Consider the following 22,576-nt stretch of genomic DNA (forward strand, 5'->3'; position numbering starts at 1 on the left):
CTATATATATAAAAATTTTCCCCACCCTGTCCTGTGTGGCTTAGTTGGTTGGAGCATCATCCCCGTAGTTAAAGGTTCCATTCCCAGTCAGGGGGGCACATCTCTAGGTTTTGAGTTAATCCCTGATTGGAACATGTTAGGAGGCAACCAATAGATGTTTCTCTCTCACATCAATGTTTCTCTTTCTCCCTTCCCTTCTCTAAAAAAAACAAAAATAAAAAAAATCCCATAAAACAATTTATACAAGTTTTTTTAAGAAATCAAATATTATCTTTTGACATATTTCCTAACACTGGCAACTTTAAGTTAATATGCATGCTCTTTAGTTGTTTATAAGTCAAATAATATTTTAATGGCCTAAGGAAGATGGCTTTTTAAGGACTCTTATTGTGAATCTATAAACTGTAAGAACTCTGTTGAGTGAAAAGCTTTCTCTGATGTGATTTTACTTATTTTCAGAAATAGGAGTTTTGCAACAAAGAAAAAAAAATCTTTGTTCTTTGCTTTAAAAGCTGAGTAAATTTTAGTCCAAAGGAGGGGGGGGGGGGAAGCTATTATGGTCAATTTGAGTCTGGTTGATTAAACAAAGGGGAGAGACCAGAGATGGAATCCTTATCTAAAGGCAAGATTACATGAAAAGGGCTGCTTTCAATTTTTAGTTCAAGAATATCACAAGATATTAATAAACATGATTAACTGAAAAAGTTAAGGAAATTGAATTATGATCATTGGACTCAACTTTAAAATATGGTAATGAAAAATAATACAATTATGCATATTAGACTAAGAAATACTCAAACTGGACATAATATAAGAAGCAGCAGATTTGAAGGGTAAAAACTGAGAGTAGGTGACTTCTTAGTAAAGATATAAGTAATAAGATAAGCATATAATAAGTTATTTTAAAGAAAATATCAAGAAAAAAATATGGGGAAAAAAGATCAGTCTTTGCAATAAAAATTTAGCTTATTGAATCTCTCCTAATTCTAATGCATTAAATGTCTGAAATGTACCTGAATGTTTTGTGGGGGAGGCAACAAGTTAAGCACATGGGCTTGGCAGTCAGGCTTCTTGGCTTAGGGTCTCAACCCAGCAGCTAACGAGCAATGCGAGTCCTTCAACCTTCTTAAACCCCAGTTTTCTCTCTTCAAAAAATGCAGATAATGGGTATCTGTCCCACAGCTGTGTTGTAGGTGTTTAAAAAGATAATGGATTTAAGCACTTAACACAGAATGGGGTCCACAATAAAAGTTTAATAAATATAAGTTGTTACTATTATTAATATTTATAGAAAAAGTTAACAAGTCTCTCTGGTTTCCTATGAAATTACCTTTCAGGAGCAAATCAGCTTCTTCTTATTGAAGTTTTACTTGATTTAACATGTCCCATCTGCTTCCACAAAAGTATCTGAGGTCACTTACAATTAAAGATACATATGCAATATGTTGTGAAAATATAAGCAGAAAAGTTAACCTATAGTGAAGTAAATGAAAGTGAGCATGGTGTTCCCCAGCCGCAAGGAAAGAAACTGAAAATATTAAATTGTGCAAGTCATATTTTTAAGACATCAGTTCTTCAGCGTGAACAATAAAAATGATAACATACTTGGATAGCACTTTTAAAAGTGTCTTTCCTACAAAGTTTCATTTGATTCTCACAAAAATCTTTTGAGTCTGTTGACCAGCTATGAAAACCCTATTTTATATATGAGGAAATTAAGGCCTAGGAAGGCCACACAGCTTAGAAGAAACAGAGCTAAGAAGACTTGAACTCAGGGGGTGAAAAGTACATACACAAAGATTAACTTGCTCTGAGCTCCCTACCAGTAAAGGAAAAAATGGTGGTGGGGGTGGGAGCATGGGGAAGGCAGGGGGCATACCTCCTGTTATCTGATAAATTATCTAATAAAAGGAAGTTTGCCTTGGGCCAGTACATACAAGCTTTTACCTTCCATTAAAACCAAGAGAAATTAGTAATATGGATATTTATACAAGAGGCTTTAAACCATCAAGTCAACTGTGGTTTTAGTAGAAGTCTTAAACAAAATGCAGACATGTTCTTTATATGTCTCTTTACTATATAGCCTGAGGGAGCAACTTTAAATTGGTCCTGTGAAGGAATTATCTTCAAACAGCAGATGGTTATAGTAATATTTTCTAGGTGAAAGGTATTCTTTTAAGAAATATGTATTGAAAGCGTACTATGTACTGATACCATTCTAAAATGTGAATATACAGAGATGCATGCTATGATTTTTGTCCTCAAAGGTGTAACAGCCCAGTGGAGAAATTCAGACATGGTGAAGCACCCACGTTGTGCATAGGCTGCGGGAGTAATGAATGACAGCCCAGCTAGATATGCAAGGCTGCCTGGGAGGCAGAAACTGGAAACCTCAGAAAATTATTGCTTAGTGGTCAGTCAAGGGCGTGGAAACATGGCAAGGAGGTGTTCGCAGAGACTGATCAGTTCAATGTCCCTGAAGTTCTAATAAGATACGAGAGAGGATGGTAGAAAACGATGTTGAAGTAACATACAATGGTTATGTAGGGCTATCCATGCCCTGCAAAGAGTGTAGAGTTTGTCCTTTGAGTAATGGGAATGTCTACTGAGCAAGGAGCACACATGATCTAATGAGGACAGGAATGAGAAGCCCAAATATTATGTCAATTTTCTGGATAAGCAGTGTGCCAAATGACCAATTTGTTAAATTACTGATTCTACAAATTTGCAGAAATCATTTTCCTTATAATGCTTACGGAGGTTTGTGAATTGTTCATTGACTTGTTTTTATTTTGACGTTAGCAGTATTTTAAATAATGTGAAGTTTGCATCTGGTGCTGGGATATAAACAAAATTAGGAGGTAGGATGGAGAAAAGAGAAAAGGCAAGTGGGTGCGCAGTACAACCCACACTGCGGATGCCAGAGAACGAGTTTCCTAAAGAGTGGGGGAGGGCACACTTGAGGGGACGGAAGGCAGAGACTCAGGGGCAGGAAGAGGAGATTGTGGAGCGGTGGCATGCAGGAAAATAAACTGGGAAAACACAGGGTCCGATGATAAGGCTGCCATTAGTGAAGGACAGTGGGCAGGGCAGGTAAAAGTCTGAGAACCATAACACCACACAGCTTTCCCGATCTATACCAGACAACTGGCACAAACATCTTTGTGGCAAATGTAATATTTGGCAAATCAGACATTCGTGCATTTTATTGTCAGCAAGTTGACTTTTGGCTAATTGATTATTTTTTTTTCCAAATGGCCAGGTTCCAGTTATAGAATACTCAAGGTATGTCTAGAGCTGGAGCTGGAAGGGGAATGTAGAGTAAAGGAAAACTTGGATTTTTACAAGTGAGAAACTTGAGTAAATTCTTGTGTAGGAAAAAAGTTACCAATTAAACATATGAAAAAGAGAAGGGATATTTTTGTAGTGCAGTGTTCCAGTTATTATTGCTATGTAACAAACATTCCCCAAATCTAATGGCTTACTAAGTGGTTGCATTGATATTGTTCACAAATCTGCAATTTGGACTTGGCAGTCAGCTCATCCCTACTCCGTGTAGGTCAGCCAGAATGACTCAAAGGCAAGGGGCTGAAACCAACAGAAAGTTCACCCACTAATACAGGTCTGACAGCTGATGCATTTTTCTTGAGGTCTCAGTTCTTCTCCACCTGGTCCACTTTGTATGTATGGGCTAGTCTGGGCACCTTCATAGCATTTAAATGAAAGGGCAAACATCTCAAGAGAAAGAACCAGATGAAAGGTATATTTTCTAACCTAGCCTCAGAAATCACACAATGTTACTTCTTCCATATTCATAGAACCATCTAGATTCAAGAAGAGAACACATATTCCATCTTTTAACAGGAGAGCGTCAATATTATATTGTAGGAAAAGTACAATAACTTAGGGTAAATATGTACGGCCACATTTGTTAAATACAGTCTTCCACCTAAGCTCACTGAGATGTCAGGGAAAATTAGCTGCAGAACACAGCAATGAACTTGCTTTGGATAGGCAAGAGGATAAGCTTTCCTGTCACCAAGGGACCAGGCCAGGAATTTAGCTCATTGTGAGCTGACTTAAAAACAAGGATAACCAAGAAAGGTATGCAAGCAGGTTTGTTTTGGGCTTTTCATCAAAGCTTCAGATGGTATCTTGGTCCTGCAATTTCCTCCTTTACCTTAAAGTTAAATGCAGGGAGTTATAATTTGTTATATTTTGATTCAAGTTTTAATTGCACTTTAAAATACTTGACCCTAAAGTTTTCCCTTTTTATTTCCCTTTTATGCCTGATGATTAGCAAGCATAAAAGAAGACCTTGCTTAAGTATTTGGGAGATCAAGTTTTCACTATATAAACACTCTTCTTGGGAAACAAATAAGAAAAAGTAAGAAATGGAGCCAAGAAGAGCAAATAATTCAACAAAGTGACCTGTCAATTTCAGTCTGCTCTGTCTTTCTCCAGGATCAGTGATCACTGTCGTATCCTATGAGGTGTGAAGAGCCTGCCACATCGTTCCAATTATTAAGAAAAACCATTCTTAAATGACTGCATATTTACTAATACCTAAAGCATACCACTAAAATAATGCCAGAATCTACAAATTGTTCACAAGTAGTAACACTGATCTATTTTTCCCTTTAATGTCTGCTGCTTCATACTTTTGAAATTATAAAGAATATTTTTTAGGCTTAATGATTTCTGGAACCCCTTGTCTATATTAGAACTAGTGCCCATTTATTTCCTTATGGAAGGTCCAAAGGAAGTTAAATGTTGGAAAAGTAGGGAGAAATATCATTTTCCGTATCCAATAAGCTTGAAGAGAAGAACAACCTTTACTTAACCTGCTGTGGACAGGCAGGGCAAGTAGCTATGCTAATGGGCCAATTGTTGAACTTTTAGGAAAGGTTTCAAAGCACAGAGATTGAGAGTGTTGAACTTCCAGAAGTCATATAGATCTGCTGGCAGAATTTCTGAGGAGAATGTGAGAGTTAAAAGGGGAATTATGAATGTGACAAGCAGGGCACTTAGAGAGCTCCAAGGTTTGGTGCAATATTTGGCTACAAGAATACTTAGGGAAATTCTACACATGATTCTTTTCCATCAGAAGACAAAAGATTATTCTATCTCAAGAAGATTAGCAAAATCTTCATATGGTCTATAGATGTGCGGCAGCTCTGTCAACTCCTTCTTTCCTCCTATTGCATCAGAGAAAATGTCTCTTCTGTGATCAAATACCAACCCCTCCAATGTGAACCCCATTCCCTATCCTCATATTATCAGATTTTATTCTTATTCCCCTTTATTTTTATCTCTTTATTTTATCAGAATTATCCACCCTTTCCTATACCTTCAACTTCCCCATCACACCAATGCATTTTAGTGTTCTCACATCTTAAAAAAAAAAAAAAAAAAAAAAACCCTTCCTTTACTCTCTTTTAATTTCCACTCCTTCGCTCTGCTCCATACCATAGTCAAACTGCTTTAACAATTTTACTCCAAACCCAGGATCAAATTCATACCTTCTGCCCTGTGAGTGTGGTTCAATGGTTGAGCATTGACTTCCGAACCCAGAGGTTGCAGTTCAATTCTCAGTCAGGGCACATGCCCAGTTTGCAGGCTTGATCCCCATTTTGGGGTGTTCATGAGGCAGCTAACTGATCAGAGGTTCTCATCATTAATGTTTCTGTCCCTTCCTCTCTCATCCTCTCTGAAATCAATAAAAATATTTTTTTTTAAAAAGAAATCAAGTCTATTTTAAATAAATTATTTAAATAAACAAATTTGATGCAAAATATTACTCTTGATGTTTTGGTTTCCAGTGCTTTCTGTATAAGGAACTGGTTTGTTTAACTAATATTTTTTAAAGAAGATATATTTCCTCATAGAACTTTAAGAAATTGTTCCTGGAAATGGAGGAGTCATTTAAATTTTTAAAAAATCCCTTGAATAATATTTCCAAAGAATAAATTTAGTTTTAAGTTCAAAAGTTGTCTAAACATTTTTTCATTCTGTACAGCATGGAACTTGTCTATTACTCTTCACCTTCTGAAACATGGTCCAAAGTAAAAGTGAGCCCCACAGGTCAAATTCAGTCACCTCTTTCCCTGAGAGTGGCCAAGAAGCTTTCAGTCAAAGATTTTAATAAGGAAGGAAGGAAAGAAGGAAGGAAGGAAGGAAGGAAGGAAGGAAGGAAGGAAGGAAGGAAGGAAGGAAGGAGAAAGGAAAATATAAGGGAAAGGAACAAGATTTATCAAATTAGCTAGCACTTAAAAACTAATAATATCTAATAGCTTGTCAGTAAGGAATTTGAAAACAAGATTTAAACAGGAAAAGTTAAGTTCAGGTACGATCATTAAGGCACCTGAAGTAATTTATTCAACTCAAAAAAATAAGGATGGCATTTTCTGCTTCCAAAGCACCATTGTGCCATGAACTGTGCAATTCAAGTTCATTGCATGATGTAGAAGTGATCAAAACTGATTTTCTTCATTGTATATCCTTAATCATAAAGAGTTTATATACTTTTTAAAGAAGAGTTTGGAATAACAGGAGCATGGAGACTTCTTTTATTTTAATGCATTCAGATGACTGCGTCATAGAGACTTGAAGATATTTATTGAGCTGCTACCTCAAGTGAAGGACTTTTTGGAATTAATAGGCTCTGAGAGACCCAACTTGTCAGACCCCCAGTGGCTCAGAAGGCTGTACATCCCTGTGAATATGACAAGGCGTCTAAGCACCCTGAACCTGAGACTGCAGGGGAACAAAAGAGCATTGCTGATTTGTTCAAAGCACAAGTATGCAGATTACATGTGGACATGTGGACTGAGCAGATGGCAGCTGGGGATGGTACTCACTTTCCATGCCTGAACATTCCGAGCTCAGAATATTCAAAAATTTTGAAGAATTTCAGAATTAATTAATGGAAATAACACTATAATTTTAGAAGAGATTCATAAAGTTTACTGAAGACAATTTATTCTGATGTCTGTGGCTGTATTTAGAGATAATACCCAGATGCGTCTGAACTAGCCATTGTCTGCACTATTGGCATCGCTCAATTTCATGAGAAAAGGATTGTGTGGATCGTGCCCACCTGGAGATAAACTGTCTCTGAAAATTTAACTTAAATGCTGCTTCAATCCATTTGATCCAATTCTCTATCTTGTTCTGAAAATATATTTCTTGCTGTAGTGAATGGTGCTAATGTTCTGGCCAGAACCTTTGACCAGGACTGTTGTACCCAGAGTTGGTGTTGTTGACTACTAAAGGCATGAAACTGAAACCTTTCCCAGGTTATTGTTCTCAGTGAATCAACAGTTGCCTAATCTAGGAGGTTATGCCTCATCCCAATTCTGGGAACAGACCACAGCCAATGAATATGTGGGGAGAAGGATAGACTTGCTTCAGGAACCAACTTGATGTTGCAGTGCATACCCTAGAGCTCTACATGGAATACCAGCTAAAGCTCGACTCCATCTGGTATTTCATTCTAGTTTAAGTGCCTTATACTGCCTACCCTGTCTATCTCCTATTTTTCCTGAGAAAATAAATAATATTCCCCTGAAACCCTGCCTCAGGCTCTGCTTTTAGACAATAAGACCTAAAAGACTTGGTACTAGAAGTGTTCCTCTTACACTGAGTCTAAGAGTAATATACTAGAGTTGAATCACTTGCCAGCCAGCTGGAGGAGGAACTCATTGTCAGGGGCTGGTGAAGTGCCTATAGTCACTAGCATGTTGTAACAAAAGTATGCCTGTGATTAACTGGGACAGGATATAGGTAAAAGGAGAAACCCTGGCTCATACAACATTGCTGGTGTTTGAGAAGAAACAAGAGAAATAATCATTATAAAGTCTGTGGAAATAGGGGGCTGTTGCCATAGATGCTTTGAAGAAAGAAAAGGGAAGGATAAGAGCAATTAATCGCCAATTCAAATCAAAGTGTGAAGATCTCCTTAGCAACATTTAAAGAAACTATCATCTCCTACAGAAATATACCCCAATGCTATGTTAAATCTACTCTCTTAAATCATGGACTGAATAAGGGTTCCTTTTCAACTGGTACAGCCACTTAAATAGTATGGAGATTCCTCAAAAAATTTAAGAATAGCCTTGACCGGTTTGGCTCAGTGGATAGAGTGTCAACCTGCGGACTCAAGGGTCCCAGGTTCGATTCCGGTCAGGGGCATGTACCTTGGTTGCGGGCACGTCCCCAGTAGGGGGTGTGCAGGAGGCAGCTGATCGATGTTTCTCTCTCATCGATGTTTCTGGCTCTCTGTCCCTCTCCCTTCCTCTCTGTAAAAATAATCAATAAGATATATTTTTAAAAAATTAAGAATAGAGTTATCATATAACCCAGAGATCCCTCTTCTAGGTATCTACACCACAAAAAATTGAAAAAATTTATTCTTAAAGATATATGCACCCCTATTCACAGTGACCAAAACATGAAAACAACCAAAGTGTCCTTTAATAGATTATTGAAGATACATATACAATGGAATACTTCTCAGCCATAAGAAAAGATGAAATGCTGTCATTTGGGACATGGGTGGATCTTGAGAATATCATGCTAAGCAAAATAAGTCAGACAGGAAAACAAGAGCCATATGATTTCACTTATATGTGGCATTTAAAACTGAAAGAAACAAATGAACAGACAAGACAAACAGAAATTCATAGACACAGATAGCAGTATGGTGGTTACTAGAGTGTAGGGTGGTGAGAAGAGGAAGTAAAGTGTAAAAGGGGTCAAATATATGGTGATGGAAGGAGATTTGACTTTGCATGGTAAAGACACAAAGCAATATACAGATGACTTATCATAGAACTAACTGTACAATTGAAACCTCTATAATTTTATTAACTGTCACCCCCAAAATTTAATGAAGCCCCCAAATAAATAAATAACCATGAAAACAATTAAGAAAAATATTGACTAAAGTTACCTGGACCATCTGGACAATCCACAGAATACCACAGTGGTCCACTATTTATACCTGTGAGCAAGAAGTGGCATCTACTGTGGATGTATTGGTAAAATGCCCTCCAGATAGTGAGAGATAAACACTATACGACTCATTAGTGAAGTTTTTAGGGATTTGGTGATCTAGGCATGTCAGTAGTTTGGCCGTTCTAGATTGCATGCCTGGGGAAGAACTAGACCATCATCCTTAAGGGGTCTGATAACTTAGTTCACTAGCCCTTGTTGAGGTTGCCTCAACTGCTGGTTGATTATTACCAGGCATGGAAGCTCCAAGAGACACCATGGATAATCCCTTCTTTCAGGCATAATCCTCTCTTCCCTAGTATGTAGTAGCAAACTTAGTTAAGTCTTCATGACAAGAAGTTTCAATTTCTTCCACCAGTATAGTAACAGTTGGTTTTTAGACATGAAGAGTCCAAAGAACCCAGATGATAGTCATAGTTTCAAGGTTGAAATCAAGCTGTTGACTAGACTGAGTTACCAATCTGAAAGCTCTGGGGGAAAAATCTTCCTTGATCATCCTTGTTGTTAGAACTCGGTTTCTTACAACTTTAAGATTGAGTCGCCTGCTTCCCCACTTGTCAGCCAGGGTGTATCTCAGCTTCAAGGGAACACCTGCATCTCTTGCCACGCGATGCCCTCCATTTTACCCAAGCAACAAGGCATTGAATTGTTCTCTGTTCTGAATCCCTGACTTCCTATTCTGTGACCAGCTGAAGAAACCTCTGCTGTAAGAGGGCTCATGGGATTAGCTCAGAATCACCTGGATAATCTCTCTGTCTTAAAGTTAACTATGCCATAAAACCTAACCTAACCATGGGAGTCAAATCCATTAGACTGACAGTAGTCCCCAGACTATGCAGAGTACATAAGGGAGGGTGTGGGGAGGTAATACAGGAAACATTTTTCTCTCTTCCCTTTTCTCCTGCCTTGAATGTAGTTGAGACTTGGATTCTTGGTTGCAATCTTCTTGCTAACCTGAGAAAACCAGCCTAAGGAAAGAAATGCAGCTTCTAATCATGGCAGAGCAGAAGGGCATAAACATCCCAGGTCTTTGATGACACAACTGAACTTCTTGTTATAACTGACCCGGAATCACCTACCTCCAGAATTCTTGTTCTGTAAGGTAATTTAATGCTGAAGCCATGTGGCTGAAATTTGATATTTGGGTATTCTTGAAATTACTTCTGAATAAACCCTTTAAGCACAAGAGTGCAGTGTATCATTCATTTGAAATTTAGAAACATAAATGTTATATTTATTTTGAAAAACATACATATATATAATAAAAGTATTAAAATACATGCCTACTTCAACATGGAGGCTCTGAAAAAAATTAGATCAGAAAGTGGTATGAAAAAGGGGTTCATCTGTACCTTAATGTACCATTTATTTCATTTTTTTTAAATCCTGAAGTAAATACACCAAATGTTAAAATCAGTGAAAGCTCAAGATGGATGGGGGTACTTACATTCTTTCCCCTTCCTCTTCTTTGTGTTTGAAATATTTTAAGATAATAAAATCCTATATAATAAAAAGCTAATATGCAAATTGTCCCCTCAACCAGGAGTTCGACCAGGGGGCTGCCCCTCCACCTGGCTGGCCCCACCCCCAGTCAGATCCCCGACTCCGATCTGGGGTGGGGCCAGCCCGCCAACTGCCCTCATCCCCTCTCCCCGGCCAGCCCCACCCTGATTGGGGCCTGGGCTTCCCAGCCAACCTCCCGCATCCCCTTCCCCCAGCCACCAGATCGGCCTGATTGGGCAGGCAGGCTGGACCCCACCCGTCCATGAATTTGTGCACCAGGCCTCTAGTATATTATAAAATAAAAGACAAAATAAAAAAAAAAAACTAAGGCAAGACATGATAAGATACTTTCCCAAAGTCAGGAATTTTCTATACTGTCCTGAAAGAAATGTGTTTACTCACCTGCCCTCCACCCCTTCTCCATCCCTCCTTCTTCCGCTGTGCCCTGCTTTTGGGGGAAGAACAAGGATGAAAAGTCATAAATAGTCATATGATGATCTCACTGGTATGCAGGCAGCCACCCTCCCAGGGACTACACCAAGGAGGGAATTTAGGAGCAGGGGAAGTGCCAACAGCCACAAATTCTCCTTCTCCCTGGACCACCATTTGCCTAACAGGCCTCTAAATGCTTGATTTAACTATGCAAAAACACGACTAATTATATTCATTTATGTGACTGACTTACCATTTGAATCTAATTGCCATGCAGCAAAATAACTGTTAAAGCATATCATTAAACAACTTGAATAATTAGAGAGAGATTTGCTTGTTCTCCTAATTCAATACTAAACTTTAGGGCAGGGACTTCAACCTCTACCTTTTCTATCTTAAATTAGCTGGGGAAGAAGGCTGTGGAAATACTGCCTCATTAGCCATCTTTTCAGAAACCCCAGGTCTGCAGAATAGCTCCGGACTTCTAGCAAGAGCCCCACAGCCCTGCTCCAGGATACTCATCCCAGCAAGAATCTTTCCTCTACTTCATTCCACCTTTCTCCTCAGGGACTTCCTCATTTTACACTATCCACATTGGCCACTGTAAACCCAGTTTCCTCACTCATCCACCCTCCCCTAAAAACTTGCTAACTCCATCTCATCTTCATTCTTTCTACCCCATCCCTGGCTGTCTTTCTGCACCTGCCTCTTGTCCTTTGACACCACAACTCCATTGTGAGTTCACTGTCTTTCCTGTAACCTCACTTCTCATCCTTTTGTCCCTTCAAGAACTTGACTCCTTGAGCTCACAATGAATGCCTTCTCTCGTGAAGACCATTTTCTGTCAACATCTTCCAGCTCAAAGAGTGGGAATTGGGGGTAAAAGGGAGCAGCTTTATTTCTCATTCATTAAGGACCCTTCCATAACAGTATCATACAGCCACCCTCTTTTCATAGTTCTAGTGACTTAAAGTCAACTTGTCTGTTCCAAATTCTTCAAACCACACTGGTTGTTGCTTCCCTCTTTACCTATGGTCCATAACACCTTCTCTATTTCTTCTATTCTCCTTAGCTCTGATTCACATTCTTCTTTCCACTATACCACACACTTATATACTGAATTAATCACCATCCTCACCAATTGCATTTCAGACTCCTTGATATTACCCATTCTCCATAACACTTTAAACTCTTTAATGCCAGGAACTGTGCCAAATAACAGAGCTATAGTAGTGAGTGAGATGAGTAGGGCCCCTGCCTCATATACCTCCACAGTGTATTGGAAGTGACAGAAATGTAAACACTCCTACATAGTCAATAACAATAACAATAAGTGTTTTGAAGAAAAATCAAAGAGTACTACAAACCATGTAGGATATAAAATCTATTCTGCTAGGACATGGAAGGCTTCTGAATATCTGAGAGAAGACCTGAGAGATGAGGAGGAGAGAGCCAGATGGAAAGGTGGGAGAAGAGCATTCTGAGAAGAGACTGTCTCTCAATTCATCAAATGTCCCCAATATCTTAACATCCTCTTATGACTACTCTGGATTTTCTCTATCCTGGATCCATGGTTAGTTATTGTAATCTGCCTTCTTGAGCAACCTAGATCCCCTTACCTTTTCCAAACCCATGTACTCATTCTCAATCATACATTCTGGATTTCTTCCACAATTCATTCTGTTACCTCTTGCTTCTAAAATAGCTGACCTATATAAAATCATCCTTTTTTAGGTCATGAGTTGGTGAATATCAACAATTTCATATGGTTTAAACTAATATTTATTATTGAATAAACCTATTGATAATTGGCCATTGTCATAACTACTTATAATTACTGTATCTCCCTCTAAATTTGTAGTATAACTTTGCACTGAATGACTACCCATCTTAGTCATTAAGACTTAAAAAAAATTGTAATCAAAATAGTCACCCAATACTTCATAATCAGTAAATTCTTTTTTATATATAATATATCCCTCTCTATTTCTCCTCAAAAAAAGTACAAGGACAATGTGTTTCATTCCCTTCTGTAGAATAGCCATACAGATCATGATAAACTACTATTTAATTACTAGAGGCCCAGTACACGAAATTCGGGGGGGGTTCCCCTCAGCTTGGCCTGCAACAACACCAGCATCCTGTGCCCTGGCTGGTCTCTGGCCAGAGGCCCGCCCACTCACCCACCCTCCCTCTGCAGACCAGGGCGCACAGAACACTGGGGCTCGTCGCTGGGGCAATGCCACCTCAGTGTCCTGCACACCTCGGCTGCCTCTGGCCAGAAGCCCGCCCGCCCGCCCGCTCTCCCTCCTTCTGCAGGCCAGGGACTCTGGGGCTCATCACCTGAGGGCAGATTCAGCCGTACCTCTTGGCTGCCACTTCCCCCAGTGGGGTTGACAGGACCGGACACTCCAGTGGCAGGGCTGAAGGGACTGGGTGCCACCATCTTGTGGCTATAGGCACCGCCATCTTTGTGATGGAGTGATGGTTAGTTTGCATATTACCCTTTTATTAGATAGGATTGTTCTCCATCCTCCTTCTCCAAACAGCTACTCTGGAATGGCTCTACTAGTACTATATTTGTGGCATCTGCACAAAATGAGCAACGTATGCAGGCAATAAAAATTTACATAAGGTTTTCACATACTAGTATTTTATCACATTTGAAGTACAATCTTGTGAATCATGTACGGCAGTTAGTGTTGTCTCTATTTTACAGATGAGAAAACTGAATATCAGAAATGTAGATGATTGGGCAATGATAAAGTCAGACTAATGCTCACTTCTTCTAATTCTAATATAATTTTTCCACACCATTCCTCACCTCCTCTTGGTTTATATCTTTTAGGAGAGATGGGAGGAGCAATTAAAGAAAGTCCAGATACCTTATTAACGCAAATTCTTTGACTTCCTTGGGTAAGATAAGTAGACTAGATAGACTAGGTCGACAAAGTAAACTAAGACTGCTCAGAGCCTCTAGGCATTCACACTTGTCCTCTGTGACCAGCCTTCCTAATATCATTACCCTGCCTGACTCCACTCCATTGATTTACTTCTTACTGCTCTCCATATTCCCCAGTGTCAGCTTAACTCTTGGGGGAAAGGGAGGAGGGATGAATTTGGAAATAATATGGACCCAAGTCTTCCCTCCAAATAGTGAACAAAATAATTGTAGAAAGAAGGGAAGGCAAAGAACACAGTACCTGTTTGTATTCTCAGCCAGAATTTTACCCTTTCTTTATCTCACTCTGTTCACATAAAATCCCAGAGTTTAAAAAAACTTTCTTTATGAATGTTCAGATCCTCCTTGTACAAAGAGCTCTACAACCCCAAAAGCTCGAAATCATGTGTGAGAAAGGATTGCAATATTTCCAATCATCTATACTAATAATCTATACTAATAAAAGGGTGATATGCAGATTAACCATCACTCCGCAACAAAGATGGTGACTCCCATAGCCACAAAGATGGCTGCACTGGCTGGAGCCACAGAGCCGGCCAGAGCAGGCAGAATGCTTGGCTACCTTCGTAACCCCAGCGACAAAGGAAGCCAAGCCTCCCGCACACCGGGCTGGCCACCGAGGCACGAAGTGGCTGGGGCGGGGCGTGATGCCTGGTTTTGTTGCCAAGGTGACGAAGGCAGGCATCCCGTCCTGCCCCGCCCTGGCCGCTCCAGGCCTGTGGGCAGCACATGCGGAAAGCCTGTGGGCTGTGGAGAGTTTCTGGGCTGGGGAGGCGGGCTGGCAGAGGGCAGCCTGTACTTCCCACATGGCGGCAGCAGCAGCCATGGGCCCGCCAAGAAGAGCCTGCAGGGCCGAGCTGAAGTAGTGCCTGTAGGGCATCAGCATCAAGGAGTGGCTTTGCAAGCCCCACCTCCAGGCCCAGAAGGTGCGTGACCACAGGGACAGCCACTGTGGCAGGCCAGATTGACATCCCCCTGGCAGCACCACTTTGGTTTGCGGATCTGCGCAGCCGCAAGCCCCTGGTGTGCGCATCCTCTCCTCTCCCCCCGGGTGTTGCAACATCCCCCAGCGCGCTGTCACCCACATGTGCCTGCAACAGCCCCGGACCATGGCACGTGCAAGTTCCCCCACCCCACCCCCTGCCTCACTTCCATCAACCCCAGCATGCCTATGTCCCCCACAGGATGTGCACACATCCCCTCTGGCATGCTCACATCCTTTGGAGAGTGTCTGGGTGTGCTGGGTGCTGGGGGTAGGTGCCTGTGAGATGACAGTGAGAGGGCAGAGTGGTGATGCCTTGCTCCTGCAGAGGCCAGTGCAGTGATGAGATCACCTCCGTGGGGCTAATGCAGGTGCTGAGGCAGGAGCAGGTGCAGACAGACACACCTGGTGGGTGCAGGCAGCCCTCATTGAGGTGCCTTTGGTCAGCATTCAAGATCGGGATCCCAGAGGAGGTGAGGAGTTCCGTCCTCTCAGTGAAACGGTGGGACGGTTGGGGCGACTGCAGAGGAGGAATGTGCACTTTGGGTGCTGGCACCCATGAGCGAAGGCCGCCCTGACTGAGCCTTGCTTGCTTGGGGCCTAGCGCACTCCTGCTGGGCAGCGAGTGACAGCACATGCTTTTCCAAGTTAATGAGAGAAAATGTTGATTCTCCTGCTGCTTGTGAAGGTGGAAAGTGGAGTGAGGAGACATGCGGAGAGTGAGCGAGGTTCCCTGCCTGGGGGTTCCAAATCTGCTATTGGTTCCTTTCACCGCTGACTAGAGACATACAGGGTGTCCCCCCAAAATGTATACACTTTGAATAGCTACTAATTCCAATGGGTTTAAGCATGAAAAGAAAGAAACAACAATGGAGCTGTCATCTGTTAAAAGTGTGGGCACAAACCAGCAGTCAGACATTCGCCGAGGGGTCCTGGATTGGAGAGGGTGCAGGCCAGATTGAGGGGCCCCCCTCCCCTCCCATGCATGAATTTTGTGCACCAGGCCTCTAGGTATATATATAAGGCCCTCTTATTATGCATCCTCTAACCATGATATTTATTTTACATTTTCAGAGGCCTGGGGCATGCTGTACCCTTGAGAAAGAAAAGGGGACAAATGCTTAACTAAACTGCAATTATGTGCTGAGCACTGTGCTAAGAATATTACATAGTGACACTTACTCTGAAAAGTAAAACTAAGGAGAAGTGGGAGGAGGAGCCAGAGGTGAAGGAGGAAGAGAAGGAGAAGAAAAGGCAGTGCTGGCAGTGGTGGAATTTGTTTCATCAGGGGAAGAGGAAGGGAAAAAGTTGTGCTTTGAATTTTTATTTTCCCAAATATGATGCAGGCATGTGCTTTTCTAAAGATCAATATAGTGACCAGGTGGAATATGGGACAAATTTGAATGGCTCTCTCAACTGGAGAAAATACGTGTAAATATGCCACCTCCCTTCACCGTCTCATTCCACCCTCTCCCCTCCCTACCCTAAGATGAAATGATCTGGGACAAACTAATTGAGAAAACTAGTAGTGCATGCCTTTGGGAGGTTTTATTAATGGAACCAGACACACTGCTATAACAGAATGTACGACTGCTCTTTTACATTGATCTAATTAGAACATTTACATACTGAATGCCTCCTGGACAATTCCCTTACCAATGACACTTACAGTGTGCACCGGGCAAGACTACTCTTTAGGTGAAATTGAACAAAGAAGTCATCGAGTCTCCTTTTTCTCTAAGAAAACTAACATTGTCAAGGTTATTAACGATCAATCAGTTGTCACAGGCTCAGCATGGATGGGGATGTTGGGTTTCCTTGTACATTTGAAAGATGGGGAAACAGAACATTCTTCTCATCCTGATAAGGAAGACACCCTAAAATGATGAGAGAAATCAGCTGTATGTTTCTGAATAAAAATGGGACTAAGAGGAGGGTCAGGTTATGCAGATTATCTGAAGATACAATGCAAAAATATTAGATAATTTTAATAACTATAATATGGTCATGACTGTGGGGTATTTTAGAATGATTTCAGTATTTTCACAGGTTTTAGATTTTTTTTTTTTAATGCTCATATCAAGTCTGTGAAATCAGCGATTCTTTTAAAGATGTGAAAAAGTTAACATGGCCAAGGTCAACAACCATGGGAAGACATTCAACTTTTTGTTCAAGCTCTTTTTTAGTATATATGGGTGTAAAGGAATGTTTAATATTGTTTGATCTCTCCACCATTTTTCATACACTCCTCCCAGAAATTCTGCAACATCCCCCACCACCACCACCACCAAAAAAAAAAATTGCTCTTCTTCATTGCCTAAAGCTTTCATGAGGTGGGAGCTGGACTCTCTATATAGATATGTAGAACACATTGACTCATGGTTCATAATAGGGGTTATGTCGAACAGGACCTAAAAACAGATGTTTTCAGAACCCACATCTTAAAGGAAAGTAAAATTTAATATGGCTAATTAGATAACATTCTTAAAAGGACTTCTATGTCCTAGTTTGAGACAAAGTTCCAAGTTCTATACAGTTCAGAAATGCAGTGATTTGAGTAAAAATTGATACCTGCATAAACTAATATATGCAACAGTAAAAAGGGAAAATAATTATACATTTCTTTGCCTCCTCTCTCCATTCTATCTTATTCTTTCCTTTACTCCTCATCACTGCTCTCAATAGAGAGGAAACCAAACCCTTTGGAATGAGATTAAGTTAAAATTATTCATAAAATGATTGAAGCACAACCTTTTATGCTTAGACTAAAGAAATATCAAGAATCTTCTGTTAAGCAAAAGAAACAGCTCACAATTCAAAAGAGATTGCAAGAAAGATATTTCTCTAGTCAAAGGCATTAGTATGCAAAATGTATTAAGTACTGGAATCACATTAAAGAGATGAAAGACTTGATCCAAACAGGACTGTTTATATTGTTGACCAACAGCTGAACGAACATTGTTTCTAACCATGATGAGCTTTTTATGGATAGTCAATGCTCACAATGGTGGAGAAACAGATCGTTCAGACACAAGCCAGACATTTACAGAGAAGGCATTCATCCCAGATGCTCTCATATTCAGATTGAAATTTTCCACCAGTGGCCCAATCATTATGCTGTTGCATATACTCTGCAAGCGAGACACATGCGTTCCTTAATAGGACCTCCAGGCCTTGTCTGGGCAACACATTCAGTTGGCCCCCAGCCTAATGACCTAGTTGTAGAGACTTCATCCCACTGGTCTTCCCAGCTTTGTTCAGACTCAAGGAAGTACAGCCCCTCCTACTTTCAACCCATAGAAAACCAACAACTATCTAGATGATTAAATGTTCTGCCCCATTGCATATGTTTATCACATTACAACTCAAATATGCAACGAAAACACGGTTCTTTTATAACTGATTTGATCTTCCTCATAAGGGATCCAACAAATCTAGAAGTGGTGGTAAAATTAAGTTTAGTCCAATCTGGATTAAAATGTAGTCTGAGCCAATAATTGAGACTCTCTTTTGGTTTAAATCAGTCTTTGGAAGATGTTCACTCACTATTTTTTCCCTTCCTTCTTTGCTGTAGTCTCGAACAGTGTCTTGGTATATGGTAGGAGACATAAAACTTCAAGGTGTTGGGATTAACAGGATCCCTTGGCCTTGCAATGGCCCTTGGACATGCAATGTCTGTCTGGCCTCTTCTGTGGAATGGCTGGCTCATTCGTATGTGTGGCCATTCTTTTATACGTCACAGCTAATAATTACAGTTGCTGAATCAGCAATCCATTCGTTCTTGGTTGGTTTGGTCATTGCCTGTTGGTTTATCTTATGGACTTGACCTTTGCTTCACTCCTCCACTCTTGTTGTTGCTGCAGACTCCTCTGAATCTGTCACATCTTCTAACCAATTTATGTCCTCTAAGGTTGCTCTCAGCCCCTGCAAGGCATGCCAAGCTCCAGGGTTGTCCATTGGCTCTCATGCCACATTGTTACAAATGAAAGTTCAGTGGTGCAAACTAAACCTTCTATCTGCTTGAGCCCTATTCTCTGCTTCCTTATAGTGCATGAGCCACCCCATGTGAGTGTAAGGGCACTCTTTTCAGTGTTTCTTCAGAGTCCCCCTGTCCCTCGCCACACACACACACACACACACACACACACACACACACACACACCAATTAAAAACCAGAAACTAGAACAAAAGCTCCTCTACCTTGTGTTTGGATCTTAACCTGGCTAACTCACCTTCTCTCCACTCAGATCTTTGAGGGCATAAGGAGAAAATATTGGGTCACATTTCTGATAACTTTCCTACCCTAAGCCTCTCATCTTCCCACAAAATTCCCAGACCTGAAGAATAGGCAGTTGGAGGGATCCACTTTCTCTGCCTAAATGAACAGAATATTCCCTTATATCTTTCTCTTTACCAAAATGATATTCTCTCTCTCTCTTGCCTGCACCCAGTACTGGTAGAGGGAAATTGGTTCATTACTAAGGGCATATAAGTCAAGAAAGTTTATAAACTATTATGCTGCTTACATAGATTTAGGAGAAATCTCAGAGGCAGAGAAGAAAGAGGGAAAATTCTTTCAGAGCCCAGCATTAGACCGGAGTAGATTTCAGGATAAACAGTGAAATGCTATATACCATTTGTTTTGTCTCAGAACCTTACTAAACTGCCACATTTTACAGTCTTGTCCTGAGGCTTATTATGGAAGAGTACAATAGCACTTTTATCTTCTCTTCTAACTATCTATACCTCTCTGCTATAAGCAATTTCTAGATAACAGGTCCTGCATGGACTGACAGAATATCCTATCCTGTTTTCATAACCTGTTTATTCTAGAAATTGTTTTCATAGTTTCAAGGACAAAGTGAACACATTTCTTTTTTATAGTTCCCTTTGGTCTCTTGGTGTTTGATTTGTTTGTTGTCTCATGTTTGACTTGGAAATGTTGGGCAAAGGAGAAAGCTGTACAAATTCATTTTTATGGTTACTAATAATAATATTATTTCCAAAAGAAGAAGAAATTATCTTAAGTATTTAGCCAACTTGAATAAAACTCCATATTCCTGAGGTAAGCAGGGGGGAAAATCTCAGGGGTTAAGGAGACTAATCAATCTTAAGTGCTTTCCCTGAACACATTTCCTCTTTTCTTATCTTTCAATTGAACTTTTTCCCCAAACAAAAGCAGGATTTAAAAGCATTTTTATTTTTACAAGAAGGAATAAATAATCTTCTTCTCAGTGTTCGCCTCAGGGTCCAGCAGCCAGAATCAAACTATCCTTGTCTGTTGAAGAAAAAGCCCATCCTTCATGCTGGGCTGGAAAGCGAAAGCAGCGTTTGCGTGTGCCTTCCATGAATTGTCTCCACCAGCGCACAGCTCTTCCTTCAGAGAACTTTTTAACAGAGAAATCACTGCAATAAAGGACGTGATCCCCATGGGCCCCCTAAGTTTGCAGTTCTGTTTTGGACTTTCTTGGGTTTTTGTTGTTGTTGTTCATGCCATTCTTTTCATAGACATAAAGAGCCAAGCCAAAAAAAAAAAAAAAGAAATTTAACCATAGATCACAGAGGCTACTTATACACCTTACATGATAAAGATGATGTATGGGCAAAGTTCTTGTCTGAAAGTCTGCAGGGTTTAATGAATATAATGGACTAAAATAAGCTATTGTACACCGCAAGATTAATAAATTGCCTTAGATGCCGAAGTTAGTATAGCATGTCTGAAACCTTCAGAACAGCATGTTATAATCTCCATCATGTGAAAAATATTGGGGTTTTCTTTTTATATATATATATATATATATATATATATATATATATATATATATATATTTTATTGATTTTTTACAGAGAGGAAAGGAGAGAGATAGAGAGTTAGAAACATCGATGAGAGAGAAACATCGATTAGCTGCCTCCTGCACATCTCCCACCGGGGATGTGCCCGCAACCCAGGTACATGCCCTTGACCAGAATCGAACCCGGGACCTCTCAGTCCGCAGGCCGACGCTCTATCCACTGAGCCAAACTGGTTTCGGCATATTGGGGTTTTCTTAACAAAAAGATAGCACTGTTGGCAAATACGATGTGTTAGACACAATATACATGGTGTCGCTTTTCAATGTCCAGCAGAATATTTTTTAAAATGATGTCTTGCCTACTCTATATAAAAGTCTTATGGGAAGACTTACCTGTGGCCCCCAAAAAGGTTTGCCTCTCATGTTCCAAATCGTATATGCAAGCAATGTGCTTTCAAACGTGAATCCCGTGGTTTTCTAAACAGCAGAATTTATGGATTGTAAGGATCTAGCATATCTTTATATTTTTATATTTCCAAAGTTTTGATACACAGATTGTCACATAAACAAATACTGGTGAATAAATATTAAGATTATGCCAAGATTTCATTGAGGCTGTGATTGAAAACATAGTTAAGGATTTCAGAATTAAACCTTATATTCTTAGCAGCATTCATGTAATACCAGTCCAGATTTCATCGAACCATAAAAATCATTTTGAACTAATATTATAGGAAATTAGATGAACCATAATGTCTAGGCAAAATCAGCTAAGTTTAAAATGTAATGGCATATATAAATGTATATATTATAAATATAAATGAAACAGATCACAGGGTAGTCAAAAAGTGACAGCTGCTTTAATTCGTAGGAGTTTAGACTTCCAGCCCCTCTGGAAATTATGAAATGAGGAATAACAAAAAAACTACCCCCCATTATTATCCAAGCGCAAGTGGTATAAGATCATTTATCTTGATGTATGTCACCTTAGAGCACATATTATCCCTATCTCTCAAAGTGTTTTTTCCCCCTTATTTCATCTCTGACATTCATTGTAAATTTAATGATCCACATACGATTTGCTGGTGTCTCAGCCTGGTGTTTTGAATCATGAAACTAGTGCTAAATTTATGGCACTGCAGTACCACTTAGTGAATCATTAAGCAGTACAGTGATTTTAATGATTTGGATCATACTGGACCTCATCACTATATAATGAGGTTCCATTTAGTGTAAATTTTATGTAAAAATTCAATTTGCAAACCAACAACATGAAACTACAACATTTTTTCTAACTTGACATTGTATTTATTTATCATATATTTCTACTAAGGTCTAGTATTAAGTTTATTAACAGAATAATACTTTATTCCATTTTCCTTTTATTAGCATAATATTTAAATGACACAAAGAATGAAAGTGACCAGCAACCCCTTCAACCACCTTAACCTCTTTCATTGTCAAGTTTGCTCAACTCAAAGGTATCAGAAATTATTGCAAAATTTTATATGATTGTATTATCTTTGGTAACATATATTCATCTTACTATTCATAAACTAAAATGCTTCATAACTTACCTTTTATTACCAGTATAGATTATGAATACAGAAAAGAAACAATAATTATGGTCTACCTCTCTCATCTCTTCCATCTCTAGCCTTCAACAAATAAGCTTTTTCTTCTGAGGAGACAGTATTTAAAATTCTACATGATACTGAACTAAAGTTCATCTATGTCATATCAAACCACTAGGCAAAAGTTTCCCTTCAAATCATGTTTTGGCCTCAGAAAAATGTGTTGTTTAGTAAAATGGATGGCAATAAACACTACCATTGAAATTACCTTAGTGTTAATCTTTTAATTAGCATAAAAGGAAATTGGGGATAAAGG

Source organism: Myotis daubentonii, chromosome 2, assembly GCF_963259705.1.
Source record: "Myotis daubentonii chromosome 2, mMyoDau2.1, whole genome shotgun sequence".
Lineage (NCBI taxonomy): Eukaryota > Metazoa > Chordata > Mammalia > Chiroptera > Vespertilionidae > Myotis > Myotis daubentonii.